Here is a 19,652-nt window from a genome sequence, read left to right as displayed (position 1 = left end):
AAATAGGGATGCAGTGTGAAATATTGGGAGCAACAAACTTGGAGCAGAGAATCATAAGGAGATTCAAATCCTCAAAAAGGGGTAACACAATGTTCCAACCTGTTAAATAAAGCCGAGGAAAATGCCCTGCCTTATAGTTACCCACATTATCCAATCCTCACTGGATGCAGGGATGGTGCCGGAAGCCTGGAGAATGGCTAACACTGCAGCTTTGTTTAATGTCGAGCAAGGGACTGACAATAGGTCGCGGCGGGAATTCTGAGACAGTGGATGAACGGTCACTGAGAAAGTCCCTGTATTTGTTCAAGGAAGCTTCTGTGTAATTAATCTGACTGTGTCGGTTTGAGGCAGTAACTTGTAACTGCATGTGACTTACATGGATTTGACGAGACATCCCATGGTAACCTATTTTAAAAAAAACAACTATGGGGACCAGGTGAATGGAGCAAACAACCCAGAGAAGTGCAAGGCAATGCATTTGGGGACATCAACAAAAGAGAGGAATGGACAATAAATGAGAGAATAGTCTGTGTGGGCGGATAAATGAAGGTAGCTGGAAACATCAATCATCTCGTTAATGCAACAATTGGCATTATTTCCTCTATCAGACAAAATACGGAACTTCGGAGGAGGAAGCTTATCCTGGAACTGTATAAATAATGAGCTCAGTCATAGCTTGGAGACTGTGTACATTTCTGTTCATCCCATCACATGGAAGGATGGAATTGGACTGGAGAGGGTCCAGAGGAGATTCTCCTCCCTGTGACAGTGGAAGTGCAGTTATGGGGAAAGATTGGAATGGAGGATGCTCAGAGGAGATTTGATTGGGGTGCACATATTGTCAGGAGCCTGGGTAGAAAGGGAGAGAACACCTTCTTCCTGTTGGAGAGCTCAGTTACCTGTGGCGAATATTTAATGTAATTGGTTGAAATATTAGCGAAGTTGTAAGGAAAGTTGTTATTTCACCCAGAGTATGGTCGGGATCTGGGAGGCACACATGGAAGTGGAGTAGAGGCAGAAACTCTCAAACCATTTTAAAAAGGTGGCGGGATCTGCAGCTGAAATCCTACATTGTCTGGGGAGACAGAACTGGGGCTTCAAACAACAACGTTACATCTTGTCCAATGCAGACAGTGGACAGAGTAATCTCCTCTGTACTGTGCTATTTTCTGAAGTTTTCAAAGGTTACCAACATCTGATAGGATCAATACGCAGGGCTGAGGGGTGAAGGCAGGGAGTAGCAGTGTGCGAATTGATTAGCATCACAATAATACTGATCCCATCCTTTTACACAATACTACTTCACTGTGTTTGCCTGCTTATCATTCCTGTAGAAATGGGGAAAACCTTTGATTATCCAGTTCTCAGTCATGGGCACACTGCAGCCACATCTCCACAATCCCAGCTCCATCTGATCTAGCTATTTAAAACTACCATTTCACTGTCCTTGTTGAAAGGTTCCCAACTTCATTCCTGCCCTATTGAAGGCTGATTGCAGTCAACTAATGTTTCTCACTCTCAATTATTGTATATCATTCTCTACCATCTTTCTGAAATTTACAATAAAATGATCGCTGCACCCCAAAACGTTCCCCTACTGACACTGCATCCACTTGCCCCATCTCTTTCCCAAGGACCTGGTCCAACAGTGCATACTCTCTTAGGCTGGACACATACTCCTGAAGTGAGCTCTCCTCCATATAATCCAGGGATACTGGCCCCTCATCACCCTGCACCACCAATAACCCAGTCAATATCTGGATAAATTCAGTTTCTCAGTATAACTAATCTGTAGTATTATCATCGCTCTCAAATGCCCCTGCATATTTATTCTCTCCATCCTTTCCAATGGCGGCTGGCTGATAGACTGTACCTCAGTGTAATTGTACACTTTTTGTTCTGTAGCTCCAGCCAAATTCATTCCGTCCTTGGATGGATCCTCATTCTCTTGGACCCCTTAACTAACGCTAATCTCAACCAGTACTTCTACCTTCATCTATTCCTTTCCCTACTATTATTTTGGAATCCTTTATACCTGCCAATATTTAACACAAAGGCCTGCCATTCCCTGAGCCAGCTCTCGGTGATCAGTACATCAGATTTGCACACACCAATCTGCACCTGGAACGCCTCACATCCCGAGTATTCATGTCCATGTCCATAAGGCTTTCTTTCTCATTCCATCTTACACTGATAAACTTGTTGTTGTAAATTAGTACCAACTATATCTCCCATTATTTTGAGATTCCTGGTAGTCTCCTCTACTATTCCTTTTTGGATCCTAAGCACACGCCAAGTTATTTTCAATCACTCCCAAACACCCCGTAAGAAATTTAGTCCTGGTTCTGTCACGTTAGCCCATCCAGCTTGTACAGCTGCTGCCTTCCCCAGAATCAGTCCCAATGTCCCAGGAATCTGAAGCCCTTCCTGCTGCACCATCGTTCCAGTCACACTCTCATCTACCTAAAACTCCGAGTTCTGTTCTCACTTGGACACGGCACTGTCAGTAACCAAGGGTCTGCTACATTTGAGGTCCTGCTTGCTAACCATCCACCTAGCTCCCGAAATTCTGATTCCCAGACCACATCAACCTTCCCTCCCAGGTCATTCCTACCAACATGGCTGCTCACTGTCCATCAGACGAATGTCCTGCAGACACCGTGACATTCTTCACTCCACTATCCTGGAATTACAGGAATACTGACACCTTCTTCAATTTCCTGACTCCCCTCTGCCTATTACTCCATCTTCCTTATCCCCCACATCTCCCCCCCCCCACCTCCTGTACAGTCAGGCTGCTTGTGGTGCAGCAGGCATTGCTCCGACTGCCCTCCCTGAGCATCCACCACCTTCATTAGCTTCCAAACCAGAAAACTGAATTGGGACGGAGATATCAGGATATTATCCCATTCCTTGAATGTTTCTCTTCGATTGTCTATTCCCCTGTTCCCTTCCTTCTTCTCGGCTGTCATGTCTGCAGGGTGATCTGCTCTGTGTATTTGCTATCCCCCTAACTCTCAGCATCACAGATGTCCCATTGAGTCTCTAGTAACTGTCTGAGCTCCAGCACCCAGTGTCCATCTAGGACACAAGCAGGGGCTATAACTTCCCAATGTAAAAGAACACATTTTCCATCTGACAAACATGTCTTGTCATGTCTTAAAATGCAACATGTCTAGAGTAACTTCATTCTTCGTAATTAATTAAGTTAATATCAGGGGAATAACAATATGGTTAACTCTGTAATTCCACTATGGCTTACTGAGGATGATTTATTATATTGGCTCAGAATTTCACTTCTTCCTCTTAGTTGTGAGTTCAACTCTTATTTCAGAAGTTGACAAAATACATTTGCTGACTTACAGCAGTTAACTGACAGTCCATCATTATAAGCCAATGAAACTTATAGCCTTTTCTGTGATGGCTCGAGCCCTTCTGTCAAACTCGGTGCAGGCAGGTCCCAGTAGCAGAAAGTTATCTCTCTGACTCCCAGGTAGGTATAGTCCTCCAGCTCCCACTCCACTCTGCTCCCTCACTGGGTCACCGTCTCTGTGACTCCCAGGTACGTGTAATCCTCCAGCTCCCACTCCACTCTGCTCCCTCACTGGGACACCGTGTCTGTGATTCCCAGGTACGTGTAATCCTCCAGCTCCCACTCCACTCTGCTCCCTCACTGGGTCACTGTCTCTGTGACTCCCAGGTACGTGTAATCCTCCAGTTCCCACTCCACTCTGCTCCCTCACAGTGTTACCGTCTCTGTGACTCCCAGGTACGTGTAATCCTCCAGCTCCCACTCCACTCTGCTCCCTCACAGGGTCACTGTCTCTGTGACTCCCAGGTACATGTAATCCTCCATCTCCCACTCCACTCTGCTCCCTCATAGTGTCACCATGTCTGTGACTCCCAGGCACGATTAGGCCTTGATCCTCAGTGCTGATTTATATCCTCCCACTTTGGTGCTTCTGTAACACCCAGGTGAGTGTGAGCCTCATGTTCCTGCTTCAAGTTGCTCCCTCACGTGGTCACTCCCTTGTGACTTGGTGCTGGTTTAGAGCCTCCTGCTCTGCTGTTTCTCCAACGCCAAGTCCCAGTCGGCCCTCATCCTCGCTGCTGATTTATATTCTCCAGCTTTGTGCTGCTCAAGGTCAGGTTTTCTCCCTTTGTCATTCCCAGCTAATGGTAGGCCTCAAGCTTCAGCTGAGATGTATAATATCCCACTCCACACTGCTCCCACATAGGATCGCCGCTGTGCCTGGAGGACAGAGGAAAAGAGGAGGTTGAGAGTATACAGAGGGTGTTACAGTGATTGAGCGAGCTGTTGGGGATGGAACAGGTTATCTGGAGAGGTAGGCAGACCTGCAGTGTCTAAAGCAGGTTACTGGAAGATACAGGGAGGATTGTAGGCACTGAGGGAGGCAAAATAAATAGAGAGATGGTGGTTTGTTGGTGACGGAGCCTTGTAGACTCTAAATGGCTTTTTGTGAGCTACTTACTGAGATGTGAAGACTTCAACAAATTCAAATTGACAGCCAGTAAGTGTTGTATGGTACTGGAGACTGTTGGATGTTACAGAGTTAGAAGACTCGCAGTAACTGGGGGGGTTACAGATGTTTGAAGCACTCGTGATATTCAAGGACCCTCAGGACATAAGGAGGTACAGAGAATGGGACCATTGCAAATTAGTGGGATTGCAGCGGCTGGAAGAGCTAAGATGGATAAGGGGGATGAAAAGTACCAATTTAGCACAACCGGCGGCTGTAATTCACAGAGATTTAAGGAAGGGAACCTATGCTGTCATTGATTACAGTTATATGGAGAGTTCCAGATACCGAGGGGTTACAAATATAGAAAGGAAGAGGTTATAGATGATCAGAAGTTTAAACAAGAATAAAAAAATTTGAGAGATCATGAGTGTAGATGGGAATGGAGGTGGTGAGACATTCTGATGAACAATAAGTGTTGTCGGTAGAAGAAGATGTCACATATACAGGAAGAGCTGCATTGTCTATGCATTTACAGACATGAGGAGTGTTGTGGCGCCTGCTGGAGGGGATACAGATAACAGCATTTCCATCGGCTGGTGCAGTGGCTCAGGAAGGCAGCTCACCACCAAATTCTCAGGGACAACTCCAAATCAACAATACATCCAGCAATTCGCATGACCACGAGTGAATAAATAAAAGATCTTCAAGCAGCACTGAGGTCACTCAGGAAGGCTCTTTCAACAGTCCTTCACAAACCCGAAACCACTATACCCTGGAAGTACATTAGTTCCAGGTGCACGGGAACACCAGCATTTCCAAAGTGACTGCCAAGCCACACTCCATCCTCCCAGCGCTGTATCTGTCCCTACACCTAAAAGGACTGCAGTGCATCAGGAAGGCAGGTTACTATCACCTTCTCCAGGGAATTACAAATGGGAAGGTAATGATGGCCGAGCAAGTGATGGCCACATCCCATCAATGAATTTGAACAAGGGAAACTCATGGACTGTTCATGTCCCCTTTGCTTCCTCCACACAACCCACATTCCTATCGAGTTCGATGTCAGCAACAAACATGGAATCAGTCGATTTTGTCCATCCATCAAATGTATTGAATCCCTTTGTGAATAGTTAGGGGTCAAGCACTAATCCATTTATTCCCGCTTAGTTTTCAGTTAAAGAATTCCCATACCATGCCAGTACATTCCCTCCAACCCCACACATGTTAATTTTGCTTATCCTCCTCTTCATTGGGACCTTGTTGAAATATTTATAAAATTCCCGACAAACCGTTCCTCCCTTTTATCTACTCTGCTGTTTACAGCCAGACAGGAAATCAAATCCGGCAGGGTTTATGAAATGGAATTTCAGTTTCAGAACAACATGCTTGGCATGGATAGAGGATTGGCTGATTGACAGAAGACAGGGAGTGAGTATAAAGGCGTTGTTTTCACGATGGGATCTGGTGATGAGGGGAACTCCGCAGGGGTCAGTGTTGGGACCACGCTGTACATGTCATGCATTAACAGTCTGGAAAAAAATGTGAAGGGGTACAAGAACTAGTTTTCCAAGAATGAGCCCAGAATGAAATGCTTGTCATATGAGGAGCAGGTGAAGTCTCTGGATCTGTACTCGATGAGGTTTAGGAGGCAGTGGCTGAAACTCATTCAAACTTACACAATACTGAGGGGCCTAAATGGAGATGATGTGGGGAAGATGTTTCCACTAGGCAGAGAGACTAGGGGCCAAGGGCACATCTTCCGTGTGAAGGTACGACCCTTTAGAATGGAGATGTGAAGGAATTTATTCAGCGAGAGGGTGATGGATCAGTGGAACTCACTACCTCATGGGGCTGTGGAGGTAAGTAATTCAGTGCATTTAACTCAGAGATAGATAGGCTGTTCATGAATGAAGAGATCAATGGTTACAGGGAGTAGCTGAGAGAATGGGGCTCAGACAAAATACAGCCACAATTGAATGGTGTGGCAGATTCGATAGACTGAATGGCCTAATTCTATTCTTGTATCCGATGGTCTTGTGGACAGTGCTTATTCCATAGGTTTCTAAGTGTGCATTTGTCCTTTCTGCCATATCGTTTACCATGCACTCGGGCATTTTCCTAATTTTTGCAGTCACCTCTTGGTTTCAGACAGACTGCAGAAAGCTGCACCACAGAGTAAGGTGGGGAGCCTTGTGTATAAACCTCAGAAAGCTGGTATACAAGGTCAGCAGGTCATAAAGAAGGCAAGTGGAATGCTGGGATTGATTCCAAAGGGAATGGAGAATAAAAGTAGGGAAAGCCTGTAACAACTATAGAGGATTCCAGTCAGCTCACACTGAGAATACTGTGAACAGGTTTGGTCGCCGATCTTGAGGGGGAATGTTCTTGCATTGGAGGCAGCCCAGAGAAGGTTCAACAGACTGTTGCTCAAAATGGAAGGATATTGATGAGAGTAGGTGAAAAAGGTTGTACTTGAACTTATTAGAATGTAGAAAATAAGGCAAAATTATTCATACACCGAATATCCTTGTGTTCTTACAGGTTCGGTACTAAGACGTTGTTCCCCTGAGCAAGAATCTGTAACCAGAGATAATGGGGAATGCCGGCACTAGGGAAGCTTACAGAGAAAAGCAGGGAGACTGGAGGATGTTATAGAGTTCGGATGGTTTGAGATCACTGGTGGTGGTAGAGATCAGATAGGTTGTCGGGATGAAACATGTCTCATAGAGATAGAAAATTATCAGTCCGGAAGAAGTTACAGTGATAGGGAGAAATATAGGGACTAGAGATTACACAGATAGGGCTGGTAGGTGGAGCTCCAGGAGATACAGAGACTGGAAGGTGGTCGGGACTGGAGATTACACAGATATGGGTGGCAGTTGGAGCGACAGGAGGTTTTGGAGAAAAGGAGGGGCGTAGGCACTGGAAATTACACAGATAGTGGTGGTGGTCGGAGCTGCAGGAGTTTTTAGAGAAAGGGAAGATTCGAGGGACTGGAGATTGCACAGAAAAGGGTGACAACTGGAGCTGCAGGACTTACAGAAATGGGGACGGTTGTAGGTCTGGAGTGTACACAGATAGGGATGGTGGTTGGAGCTCATGGAGTTTATAGGATAGGGAGGATTATTAGTGCTGGGGCATACACTAACAAGGACAGTACTTGGATCTGCAGGGATCAGTGAGATAGGGAGGTTCAAAGGGGCTGGATAAGTTCACAGAGCCAAGGAGAATTGTCGCGATTGAAGAAGTCAGAGATACTGAGGATTGTAAGGCCGCAGGTGTTCAGAGAGTTAGTGGGGTCTCTGCAGGCAGGTTTGCAGCATTCCCATCAGTTACAGAGATGTGGAGTGCTGTTATGGAGGAGGTTACACAAATCAAGAGGGTTGGAGATGCTGGAAGATGTTACAAAGACAGTGAGCTGTAGTTTTTGAGGATGTTACAGCGACAGGGTGCATTGAGGAGTTGGAGTCTGCTACAGGTATTAAACATGCTGCAAGGGATCAATAACCTTACATCGATCAGCGGGGTTAGAAGGTCTGGAGATAGAGAAAGAGAATTGCATGGAATGAAGAATATCACTGAGATAGGGAGTAACATATGAGGATTACAACATGATTGTATTCAATGGAGTCAGGGAAGATACAGGGAGATCTGAATGGACCATAGGTGATCAAAAGGACAGTGAGGCTTCTCAGCGTTGGATGGGGCAGTTTACGCAGAGAGGGAGTATTTTATGGAATGGTACTAGTTACTGAGATTACAAAGTTGTACAGAAATGAGGAACGAACAGAGATGTGAAAGGCTGTAGTTAATGTCGGATACGACAGTTCTGGAAATTAAATGGACGTGAGAGCTGGACAGTCTGTCAGAGCTTACAGAGACAGGAACATCAATAGAGCTTGGTGACAATAACACATATTAAGAAGCATTGCAAACACTGGAGGAGGTTCCTGCGGTAGAGAGGGTTCTGGGTGAGGGTGACGTTTACACAGATAGAGGTGTAAGAGCTGGAGAAGATTATGGATATGATTAGAAAGATAAAGAGACAGCAGGAGCTTACATTGACAGGGCGGGTGAAGTGACGGGAGGAGGTTACATAGATAGAGAGTTTTGAATGAACTGGATTGAGAGAGTCACAGGCATTGGAGTGGATTCTATAGATTGCGAGTGGTGCAGCAACCTTACGCAGAGGATGACGCAGATAGGGAGGATGGTAAGATCTCCACATTATCAGAGGGTTTTAGGACTGGAAGAGTTTACATAGAAAAGGAGGAATGTTGGAACTGTCGGAGTTTACAGAGACTGGGAGGTTTGGAGGGTTTGGGGTTATTTATGGATAGACATATATTTTTAGGGACTTTAATATGGAACGCAGAGGTAGAGTTTAGATTCGACTAAATCCCCTACAGTACTGAAACAGGCACTTCGGCCCAACAAGTCCACACCGACCTAACACGATGGACAAATTAGAATGGCCAATTCACGTAATCTGAATATCTTTGGACTGTGGGAGGAAACCAGAGCACCTGAAGGAAATCCACGCAGGCATGGGGAGAATGTCCAAGCTCCACACAGACAGTCACCCAAGCCTGCAATTAAATCTCGGTCCCTGCCACTGTCAGGCATCAGTGATCATCATGGAGCCACCATGATGCCCCAAATTGCAGAGTTACAGAAGGAGAGAGTTTGCGATGGTGGGAGGGTTGTAGGATGTGGAGGAATAAATAGACGTATATGGTGTTGTTTCAGCTGGAAAAGGGTCTGTAGATGTTTATATAGATAAGGAGGTCTTTAGGGATGGGAGATGGTTACTGAGGTCGTGTGGTGCTATAGGCCAGGAGGCAGGAATATGATCGTGCCTGCAGAAGGTTACAGCGATATCATGGTCTCTTGGGGCTTGAGAAAGATACACAGGTCGGTATTTTGGTCCGGGCTAGAGGACTTTACAGAGACAGGGTGGACTGTAGTTGTTTTGCAAGACTACAGGAATAGGGATTATTGTACTGAGTCCAGGATGAGGTTATTGAGATTGGGCATGTTATTGAGACCAGAGCAATTTACAAATAGGGAGAGTCGTCAGCATTGGAGTAGGTTTCAAATATATAGCAGGATTATGGGAGGGGTGGAGGTTACAGAAATAGGACATTTTCTGGGAATTACAAGCATTCAAGACACGAGTGCAGATGAGTTGGACCAAAAGGTATGTTTCTTTGCTGTATGACGCTATCACACGACAAGAGACAGTGTGAGAAAGGAACATAGAACAGAAAGATCCCAGGTTTCAATACCACCTTCCTAAGGGAGGCCTGCTTTCCCCTCTGTTGTACTGATCCTCACTAAGACAGCACAGGCCTGGATTGATAACTGTCAACTTCCTATATTGTCAGAGGAAGGCTCAGTACAGCAGAGATGAAAGTAAACAAGAGGGTGGGGATTGAGCCTGGGATCTTCATGCTCTGTGTTCACCCTTCAACACTGTATCTGTATTGTGTCTTCTGTATCAAACATCAATCCCTTAAATACGCTCTGCTCTGTTCACTGTGAGTGACCGTACCTCATTGCAGTATTTACTGAAGGTTCCAGATCTCACACTCCATCTCTCTCTGGCTGACTAACCATCCTCAATGAGGTGATTGACGAGATAGGGGTTGGGAATTCTGATGAGTCAGGAATATCTTGAGTACCGACAGGAGACAGAGAAATAGACAGAATGGGAAGTTAGATTGATGCATTGAGGGTTACACAGGGAGAATGACACTGAGTCCCAGAGATCTGAAATATCACAGTCTCCATCCCTGGCCTGTGCTGCCTGGACTCTCTGAAGTGGAGAATTCTGTTGGCTCAGGATCTGGAGTAGCTGCAAAAGGTGGAGTCAGAGACAGCAATTAGACCCTGACAGTAACAGATGCCAAATGGACAGATACTGAGTGATATCACCAGAGTGCAGGAAGGCATCAGGATCAAACCACAGTCAGGAAGAAGAGTGTTTGATTCATGGTGCACTGGGATCAGTACTCAGGGATGAGGGAGCTATCAGTGATCCAGGCAATGGTCTGGTGTTACTCTCACTAGACTGTTCATCCAGAATTTAATGCCGGTGTCAGGCATACCCATGTGAATACTCAATAGCCTTTAAGGAAGGAAATCTGTTGTAGGCAGCTGGTCTGGCCTACATATGAATTCAGACCCACAACAATGGGACTGACACTCAACTGCCCTCTGACATGATCTAGCAAGCCACTCAGCTCAAGGACAGCTCGGGGTGGGCATGACGTGCTGGCCAGCCAAAGACAGCAACATCCCATGTATGCTTTAAAACCAACCCTGCTGGGAGCTGTATCCTGGCCAGTCATATCAGGAGGTTTATTAACAGAGAGGATTCGGGGATAGGGTTCAGGTGAAAGGAGCTTTCCAAATTCAGAGACGAAAGGTGAAGCATCGGAACAGCATGGGGAATGGGGCTGAATACAAGCAGAAAGGAACGGGAAGGGACAGAGTTGAACTAAAACTGTACATCAGTGAATAGGTTTGTGACAGGACATTGTGGGAAAGAGGAAATTATAATGTTCTTTTCTGGAATTACCAAAGTATCTGCAATAAGGTAATAGACTAGTGACATAGAGATAGCTGAGATTTAGTCACCAGACAGTCATAATTACAGTGTGAACAAAAGGTGGAACATAAATATTTAATGGTAAACAACCTTAATGGATCTCAGGCCGAATAGCAGCGCAGGAGCCTAACCCTGACAGTGATGTGGAACAAAGGCAGTACAGAGAAAGCATTTGGCCTCAGATGATGTGGCTTTATCAGCCTGAATGTGAATTCTATGTCCTACGAGAGAAAAGCACAACAGAAGAACTTTTATTTTTAAGGCTCCCTAGCAGCATTTCGTTGTTCATCACTGCAATAAACAGGAATTTGTTGGAATTTGTAACAAAGGTGGTGTGATAATTTTGAGAGACTTCAATATTTGCATGATCTGGGACAGTCGCTCTGGCAAGAATGATATTCTGCAAGCTCCTGTTTGAATGTTTTTGTCAGTGTTTCTTTGAGTAACATATTGTGCAAATGGCTAGGGATGTCACTATCTCAGCTCGACCGTTGAGTGAGGAAGCTGACTGAAGGAGTGATGTAACACAGAGATCCTCCAGGAGATTGCAATATGGTGGAATTCAAAGAGATTATCAAGTTTTCAAGTGACCATAAAACACACCCGAGCATCAGAAACAAAGCCAATTACATGAGTGCGAGTGGAGAATTGACCAAGGTAAACAGGGGAAACCGACTAAAATATATGGTTGTAAATGAACAGTGGAAGACAATTAGGGTCATACAGTCATAGAGATATACAGCAGAGAAACACACCCCTCAGTCCAATTCATCCACGCCGACCAGATGTCATAACCATTCTTGTCCCATTTACCGGCATTTAGCCCATATCCCACTAAACCCTTCCTATTCATATCACCATCCAGATGCCTTTTAAATGTTGCAACTATACTAGCCTCCACCACTTCCTCTGGCAGTTGATTCTGTACATACAACACCCTCTGCGTGAAATATTTGCCCCTTAGGTCCTTTTTAAATCTTTCACCTCTCACTTGAACTTATGCCGTTTGTTCTGGACTCCCCTACCCCAGAGAAAAGACCTTGTCTGTTTATTCTAACCATGCTCCACATGATTTTATAAACCTCGATAAGGCCACCCCTCAGCCTCTGACACTCGTCTGTTTTCCCTCGAGTCTTTGTTACAAATTCCAACAAATTCCTGTTTATTGCAGTGATGAACAATGAAATGCTGCTCGGGAGCCTTAGAAATAAACGTTCTTCTGTTGTGCCTTTCTCTCCAGCTGACACTCTTCACTCCATTGGCTCATCTGATAAAGAGGAGACAGTGAGGTCTACAAATGTTGGAGATCAGAGTTGAGTGTGTGTTGCTGGAAAAGCACAAGTCAGGCACCATCTGAGTAGCAGGATAGTCGATGTTTTGGGCTGGAGCCCTTCATCAGGAATGAGGCTGGGATCCTCGGGGGTGGAGAGATAAATGGGAAGGCGGGTGGAGCTGGGGGAAAGGTCACTGAGAGTGCAATAGGTGGTTGTTGATGGGGATAAGATTGTTAGGTCAGAGAGGACGGTGGATTGGATAGGTCGGAAGGAAGATTGACAGGTGGGACAGGTCATGAGGGCAGCGCTGAGCTGGATGGTTGGAACTCGGGTAAGGGGGGAGGGGAAAAGAGGAAACTGGTGACGTCCACATTGATGCCATGGGGTTGAAGGGTCCCAAGGCAGAAGATAAGACGTTCTTCTCTCTTCCTTCCTCAGGTGGTGAGGGAGTGGCGAAGTTCTCGGCAGAGGGGGAGGGGGAGTTCAAATGTTTGGCCACAGGGCGGTGAGTTGATTTTCAGATATCGTGGAGATGTTCTGTGAAGCAAGATGTGAGAAGGCATCAGTTTCCTCATCTCCTCGCAGACCACTTTAGAGAACATCTCCTAACACCTGCACCAATCAACCCCACCGCCCTGCTGGCCAGGATTCAAACCTGTGTGGGCAAGCCCCAATGGATTTCTAACCCATCGCCTAAACCACACGTCTACCACCACATGCTTACAGAGGATACAGAGCTAAGGAGGATTGTAGGGACTGGAAGAGGTTTCACAGTTTAAGAGTGTAGTGGGGACTGGAGGAAAATACCAAAATCTGGAGGGTTTAAGATTGAAGGATTCTGCAGAGAAATGTTACAAGGTTAAAGCCAGGATTCTTGACAGTGAGGAGTAACTGAAAATTCTTGGGGTCAACTTCCAGAGATTCTTCAAAGTTGCCAACCAAGTTGTTAGGGTTGTTAAGAAAGCCAATGATGTGTCAGCTTTCCTTAGTAGGGGATTGAGTTTAAGAGCTGTGAGGTTATGCTGCAGCTTGATACAGCCTGTGGTTAGACCACAATTGGAATATTGTGCTTAGTTTTGGTTGCCTCATTTCAGGAAAAACGTGGAAGCTTTGGAGACGGTGCAGAGGAGATTTATCAAGATTCAGCCTGGACTGGAGGGGAGGACTTATGAAGAAAGGTTGAGGAGCCAGGGCTTTTCTGTTTGGAATAAAAAAGGATGAGAAGTGACTTGATAGAGGTGTATGAGATGATGAGAGGCATACATAGAGTGGGTGGCCTGGGTTTTTTTTTCCAATTGCGAAAATGGCTATATCTTGGAGGCAAAATAGTAAGGTAATTGGAGGAAGGTTGAGGGGTGATGTCAGAGGGAGGTACTTTAGACAGAGTGTGGTGGATGAGTGGAATGTATTGCCAGTATTGGTGGTAGAGTCAGATACATTAGGACATTTAAATACATTTTGGATAGGCACATGAATGACAGCAAAATTAATTTCTCAAAATGGAGACCTGTGACCAGTGGTGTTCCAATGGCATCCGTGCTGGGACCACTGTTGCTTGTGATACATATCAATGATTTGGAAGAAGGTATCGGTGCCTTGATTAGTTTGCAGATGACACTAAGATTAGTGGAGTAGCAGACAGTGAACGGGACTGTCAGAGAATACTACAGAATATAAATGGATTGGAGAGGCGGGCAGAGAAACGGCAGATGGAGTTCAATCTTGGCAAATGCAAGGTGATGCATGTCGGAAGATCCAATTCAAAAGTGAACCCACAGTAAATGGAAAAGTCCTGGGGAAAATTGATGTACAGAGATGTCTGGGTATTCAGGTCTATTATTCCTTGAAGGTGGTAACGCAGGTCAGTAAAGTGGTCAAGGTGTCATACGGCATACTTTCCTTCATTGGACGGGTTATTGAGTACAAGAGTTGGCAGGTCATGTTACAGTTGCTTAGGAGTTTGGTTTAGAATATTACGTACAGTTCTGGTCTCCACATTACCAAAAGGATGTGCATGCTTTGGAGAGGGTGCAGAGGAGGTTCAGCAGAATGTTGCCTGGCATAGAGGGCGCTAGCAATATGGAGAGATTGAATAGTTTTGGATTATTTTCATTAGAAATACAAAGTTTGATTGGGGACCTGATTGAGGTCTGCAAAATCATGGGATTTATAGACAAGGTGAATAGCAAGAAGCTTTTTTCCCCAGAGTGCGAAACTCAATTACTAGGGGCCACGAGTTCACAGTAAGAGAGGAAAGATTTAGGGCAGATATGCGTGGCAGGCCCCCATACGCAGAGAGTGATGGGGTCCTGGAACACTTTGCCAGCGGAGGAGGAACAGGCAGGAATGATAACGTCAGTTAAGATGTATCCAGACAGATGCCTGAATGGGCAGGGAGCAGATCCTCACAAAATAGGTGAAGGGTTTAGACAGAGAATCTGGATCAGCGGAGTCTTAGTGGGCTGAAGAGCCTGTTCCTGTGCTGTGATTTTCTTTGTTCTTTCAATGGTCTGCAGGTTAAATTGATCTTAGAGTAGGATAAAAGATTGGCACAACACTGAGGGCTGAAGGGCTTGTACTGTGCTGTACTGTTCCTTGTTTTAAATAGGGAGAGTTACGATGGCAGAAAGAGGTTTCAGGAGGCTGGAGAGGATGGGATCTGAATGAATAGACACATTAGGAAGGGTTTACTAGGATTGTCGGAGGTAACAGAGACAGCAATAATCTGATCTGGAGAAGACGACCCAGACTGGGAGGGTTGTGGGGAGTGGAGGTGGTTTCACAGGGAGCACATAGAGCCCCAGGATGTTACAGAAATGTGGAGAGCTGTACTGTCTACATGTGTTCATGAAGATGGAGAGGTTGGGAGGGATGGAGCAGTTTACAGGGAGAAGGATGTTAGTAGGATGGAGCGGTTTACACAGACAGGGAGGATTTTCGGTGAATGGAGGAGATTACAGAGATAAAGTGGATTGTATAAACTGGAGGACCAAACAGAGATATGGAGGGTAGTCGTGACTGAAGATGTTTACAGATATAGGACGTTTAACTTTGCAGATTATTTAGATATGAAGAGTGTGGAGTCTGACAGATTTTCCAGAAGGGCAGTAATTTTGGTTGGAGACAGTTTCACAGATTAGGGAACATTAGTAACCTCCTCCAGAATGGTCAAAGTGGGAAGGGTTGTAGGGGAGGGTGACATTTACACAAGTAGGGGCGTAAATGCTGGAGAAGGTTGTAGAGATGAGTAAATGGATGGAGATACAGGAGGGGCTTACATTGAAAAGGTGGGTGTTAGCGATGGGATGATGTTACACAGACAGTGAGTCTTGTCCGAACTGGTTCGCGAGAGTCACAGGCTTTCAGTGGGTTCGACAGATCGGGAGTGCTGCAGGGACCTGAGGGGGTTGTTGTGTCTCCACCGAGTGATCGGGTCTTTAGGACTGGAAGAGGTTACGTAGATACGGAAACATCAAAGACAATGTGTGCCGCCTTCTTTTTCTTGAACAGAGCCTCAATATCCCCCATCAGCCAGGGATCCCTAAACCTGCCAGCTTTTCCCTTCACTCTAACAGAGATCACACTTTTAAAATCCTCCCATTTGCCAGTCATTCCATTTCCTTCAAACAGACTCACCCAGTTGACAGTAGCATGATGTGGAGGAGCCGGTGTTGGACTGGGATGGACAACGTTAAAAACCACCCAACCCCAGCTTACAGTCCAGCGGGTTTATTTGGAGGCACTGGGTTTCATCGCGCTGCTCCTTCAGCAGGTGGTTGTGGAGCACAATAATCAGGCACAGAATTTATAGCAACAGAATTGCAGTGTCATGGAATGTAATACCAAACATATTTAGTTGAAGTTTTCATCTTTCAGAATGATCACCTGGATTTCGAAAGCTGGTGCTTTGAATTAAACCTGTTCGACTATAACCTGGTGTTGTGTGATTTTTAATTCACCCAATCGACCTCTGCTCAATCTGCCAAATAGCCCCAAAATTGGCCCTGCTGCAGATTAAGACCTTAATCTGTGGACCTGCCTGATCTTTTTCCATAACTATGTTAAAACGAGGACAGTTGTGGTCATTGGACCCAAAGTGCTCTCCGACTGACACTTCAGTAAATGACTGAACTCTTTTTCTGAGGGGAGGGCTCGTTTTCAGCTGCCTGAGTAGAGTGGGGCCCTCTCCATTTTGATCGAGGAAACTTTCTTGGACACATTTGACAAATTCCACCCCATACAGGACTTTTTACACTCCGGGTGGTCCAAGCAATCCAGGGGAAGGTAAAATCTCCAACCAATACTATTCTATTATTTCTATAGGTACCTGCAATCTCTCTACACATTTTCTCCTCTAGTACCCGCTGGCTATTTGTGGGTCCAGAACACAATCCCAGCAGACTGACTATCCCCTTTTTGATTCTAAATTCTAACCATATGACCTCATTTGATCACCCCGAAAGAGTATCCTCTCTCAGCACTGTTGTTATGTCCTCCCTTACCAAAAGGTACAACTCCCCCTCCTCACTTACTTGCCCTTCGATCACGCCCGAAGCTTCCGTGTCCTGGAACACTGAGTTGCCAGTCCTGGCCTTCTCCCAGCGATGTTTCTGTTATGGTTATAATATCCTAGTCCCCAGAGCCAATCCATGCTCTGATCTCGTCTGCCTTACCTGTCAGGTCTCATGTCTCAAAATAAATGTCCTTTAAACCAGAAGTCTTTTCCCCCCCTTTACTGTGCCCCTAGATATCCTGGATAGAAAACATGCTCTCGATGGCTGATGCATTTTTCCCTTGACTGATCAATGGGCCGTCTCTTACTTAGAATCCAAAACCCTGCCAAACTAGTTTAAACCCTCTGGGGTAAGACAAACAAATCTCCCCCCATGGATACTGGTGCACCTCTGGTTCAAGTCTAACCTGCTCCCCTTTTTCAGGTCACCTCTACCCCAGAAGAGATCCCAATGATCCAAGAACTGAAAACCCTGCCCCCTCCACCAGCTCCTCAGCCACGTATCCATCTAGCCAATCTTTCTATTTCTACCCTTATTGGCATGTGGCACTGGGAGTATTCTGGAGATCACAACCCTTGAGGTATTGCTTTTTAACTTCTTTCCGCACTCCCTGTACGTATTTCACAGGAGACTATCCCTTTGACTAACTGTGTCATGTGGACCGATGTGAACATTAACCTCTGAATATTTATCCTGCCACTTCAGAATGTTCTGTAACTGCTCAGAGACATCCTTGACCCTCATACCAGGGAGGCAGCACACCATCCTGGGGTCTCTTCTGCAGCCACACAACCTCCTGTCTGTCCCCCTCACAACTGAACCTCCTATCAGTATCACTATCAATAGAGAGGATCTGACAAACAGAGATTGGGAGGACTGTCTGCAGTTGGGTCTATATTTGGAAAGTGAGAGTACGTTAAAGCAATGCAGTGAGTGTTCAGGGCCAGTGTGTTCCTGACGAGGGAATAGTAAAGGCAGCAAGTCCAGCAAATACTAATCAAGTGATATCGTGAGTTTGATAAAGAAAATACAGTGCAATAAACACAGGTGAAGCCATTCAAAAGTATAGGGAGTGCAAGTTGGGCTCCAGAAAAATGAATGTATTTTAGCAGTATAGTAAGAATAGGAAAATTACTGAGGGAAGAGTTAGAAACTAAAAGACCAATCTGTGCATGGAGCCAGAGGAAGTAGGTGAGGTCTTCAATGAATACTTCCCATCTGTATTAACACAGGAGAAAGGCATTGTACCCGGGGATTTCAGTTGGGATGGCAAGTTTCTCGAACATGTTAAGATCAATAAGGCGGAAGTGTTCCATTTTTTCACATGCATAAAGTTGGAGGAATCCCCAGTGCCCAATGAAATGTATTCCAGCCTGCTATGGGAGGTAAGGAAGGAGATTGCTGGGGCCCTGATGGATATGTTTAATACTTTGTTGGCCACAGGTGAAGTGCTGAATGACTGGAGAATCGAAAATGTGGTTCCTTTATTCAAGAAGGGCAGCAGGGATAGGCCAGGTAATTACAGAGCAGATAGTCTGACGGCAGGGGCAGGGAAATCATTGGAAACAATACTGATTGACAGAATGAATCAACATTTGGAAAGGCAGAGATCGATTATGGATACTCATCACGAATTTGATAGAGAAAGATCCTGTCCCAAATTCAGCTGAGATTTTTGTTTGAAATTACGATTGAGGATTAGATGAGGGCAGTGCAGAAGATGTAGGTTACATGGAGTTCATTAAGGAGCTTGACAACGTCCCTCATGGAACGCAGGCCTAACAGACCAATGGGATCCAAGGCAATTTGGCAACCTGGATCCACAACGGTGGAGGGTAAGTTTTGTGTTTGAAATACTTTCACCAGCGGGTGTACCACAGGGATCTGTGCAGCAACCATTGCTGTTTATTATAGAAAATAGAACATCGAAAAGTACGGCACAGAACAGGCCCATAGGCCCACGAAGTTGTGCTGAGATTTAATCCTAATGTAAAATATAGTAACTTAACCTACGGACCCCTCAACTCACTGCTATCCATGTGCATGTCCAGCAGTCGCTTAAATGTCCCCAATGACTTCGTTTCCACCAGCACTGCTGGCAACGCATTCCATGCATTCACAACTCTCTGCGTAAAGAACCTACCGCTGATGTCTCCATTATACCTTCCTCCTAATATCTTCAAAGTATGACTTCTCGTAACAGTCAATCCTGCCCTGGGGAAAAAGGTCTCTGGCTATTTACTCTATGCATTCCTCTCATTATTTTGTACAGTATTATATGCATTTATGAGTTGGATGTGAAAGCAGAAGGTATCATTAGTAAGTTTGCAGCTGACGTGAAGGTGAGGGTGTTGTCCACAGTGAGGGAGATGGTCTCAGGCTACAGTCTGAAGGTTGAGGCTGGGACAGAATTTCAAGACAGGAATTTAAATAGAGGGAAAACTGATTAATTAAAGTGCATTTATTCCAAAGTAAAAAGCCTAACAGTTAAGGCAGATGAACTCAGTGCATGGACGGGAACATGGGACCGGGGTTCCATGGTATGACAGAATCACAGCTGAGGGAGGGGCAGGACTGGGAGCTCAATGTTCCAGGGTACAGATTCTACAGGATGGAGAGAACAGGTGGTGAGAGAGAAGGGGGAGTGGAGTTTTTGATCAATGAAAACATTACAGCAGGACTTCGAGAGGATATTCCAGAGAACGCCCAGTGAAGCCATAATGGTGCAACTGAGAAATGAGAATGGGTTATCAGTTTGATATGACTG

The 19,652-nt window shown here is 45.4% G+C and overlaps 1 long non-coding RNA gene across 1 annotated transcript in view; it reads right to left on the bottom strand.

Moving 5' to 3' along the window:
* Nucleotides 1–3,892: 3,892 nt before the first annotated feature.
* LOC140470142 (uncharacterized) overlaps nucleotides 3,893–19,652 on the bottom strand; it is a 32,258-nt gene continuing 16,498 nt past the window's right edge. The window contains exon 4 of the long non-coding RNA XR_011956416.1: nucleotides 3,893–4,252. This is a non-coding gene — a long non-coding RNA (uncharacterized lncRNA). The remainder of the gene's footprint in view (nucleotides 4,253–19,652) is intronic.

This window comes from Chiloscyllium punctatum, chromosome 50 (genome assembly GCF_047496795.1).
Source record: "Chiloscyllium punctatum isolate Juve2018m chromosome 50, sChiPun1.3, whole genome shotgun sequence".
NCBI classification, from domain to species: domain Eukaryota; kingdom Metazoa; phylum Chordata; class Chondrichthyes; order Orectolobiformes; family Hemiscylliidae; genus Chiloscyllium; species Chiloscyllium punctatum.
The sequence above is the reverse complement of the archived record's forward strand: the minus strand, read 5'-3'. Positions and strand labels throughout refer to the sequence as shown.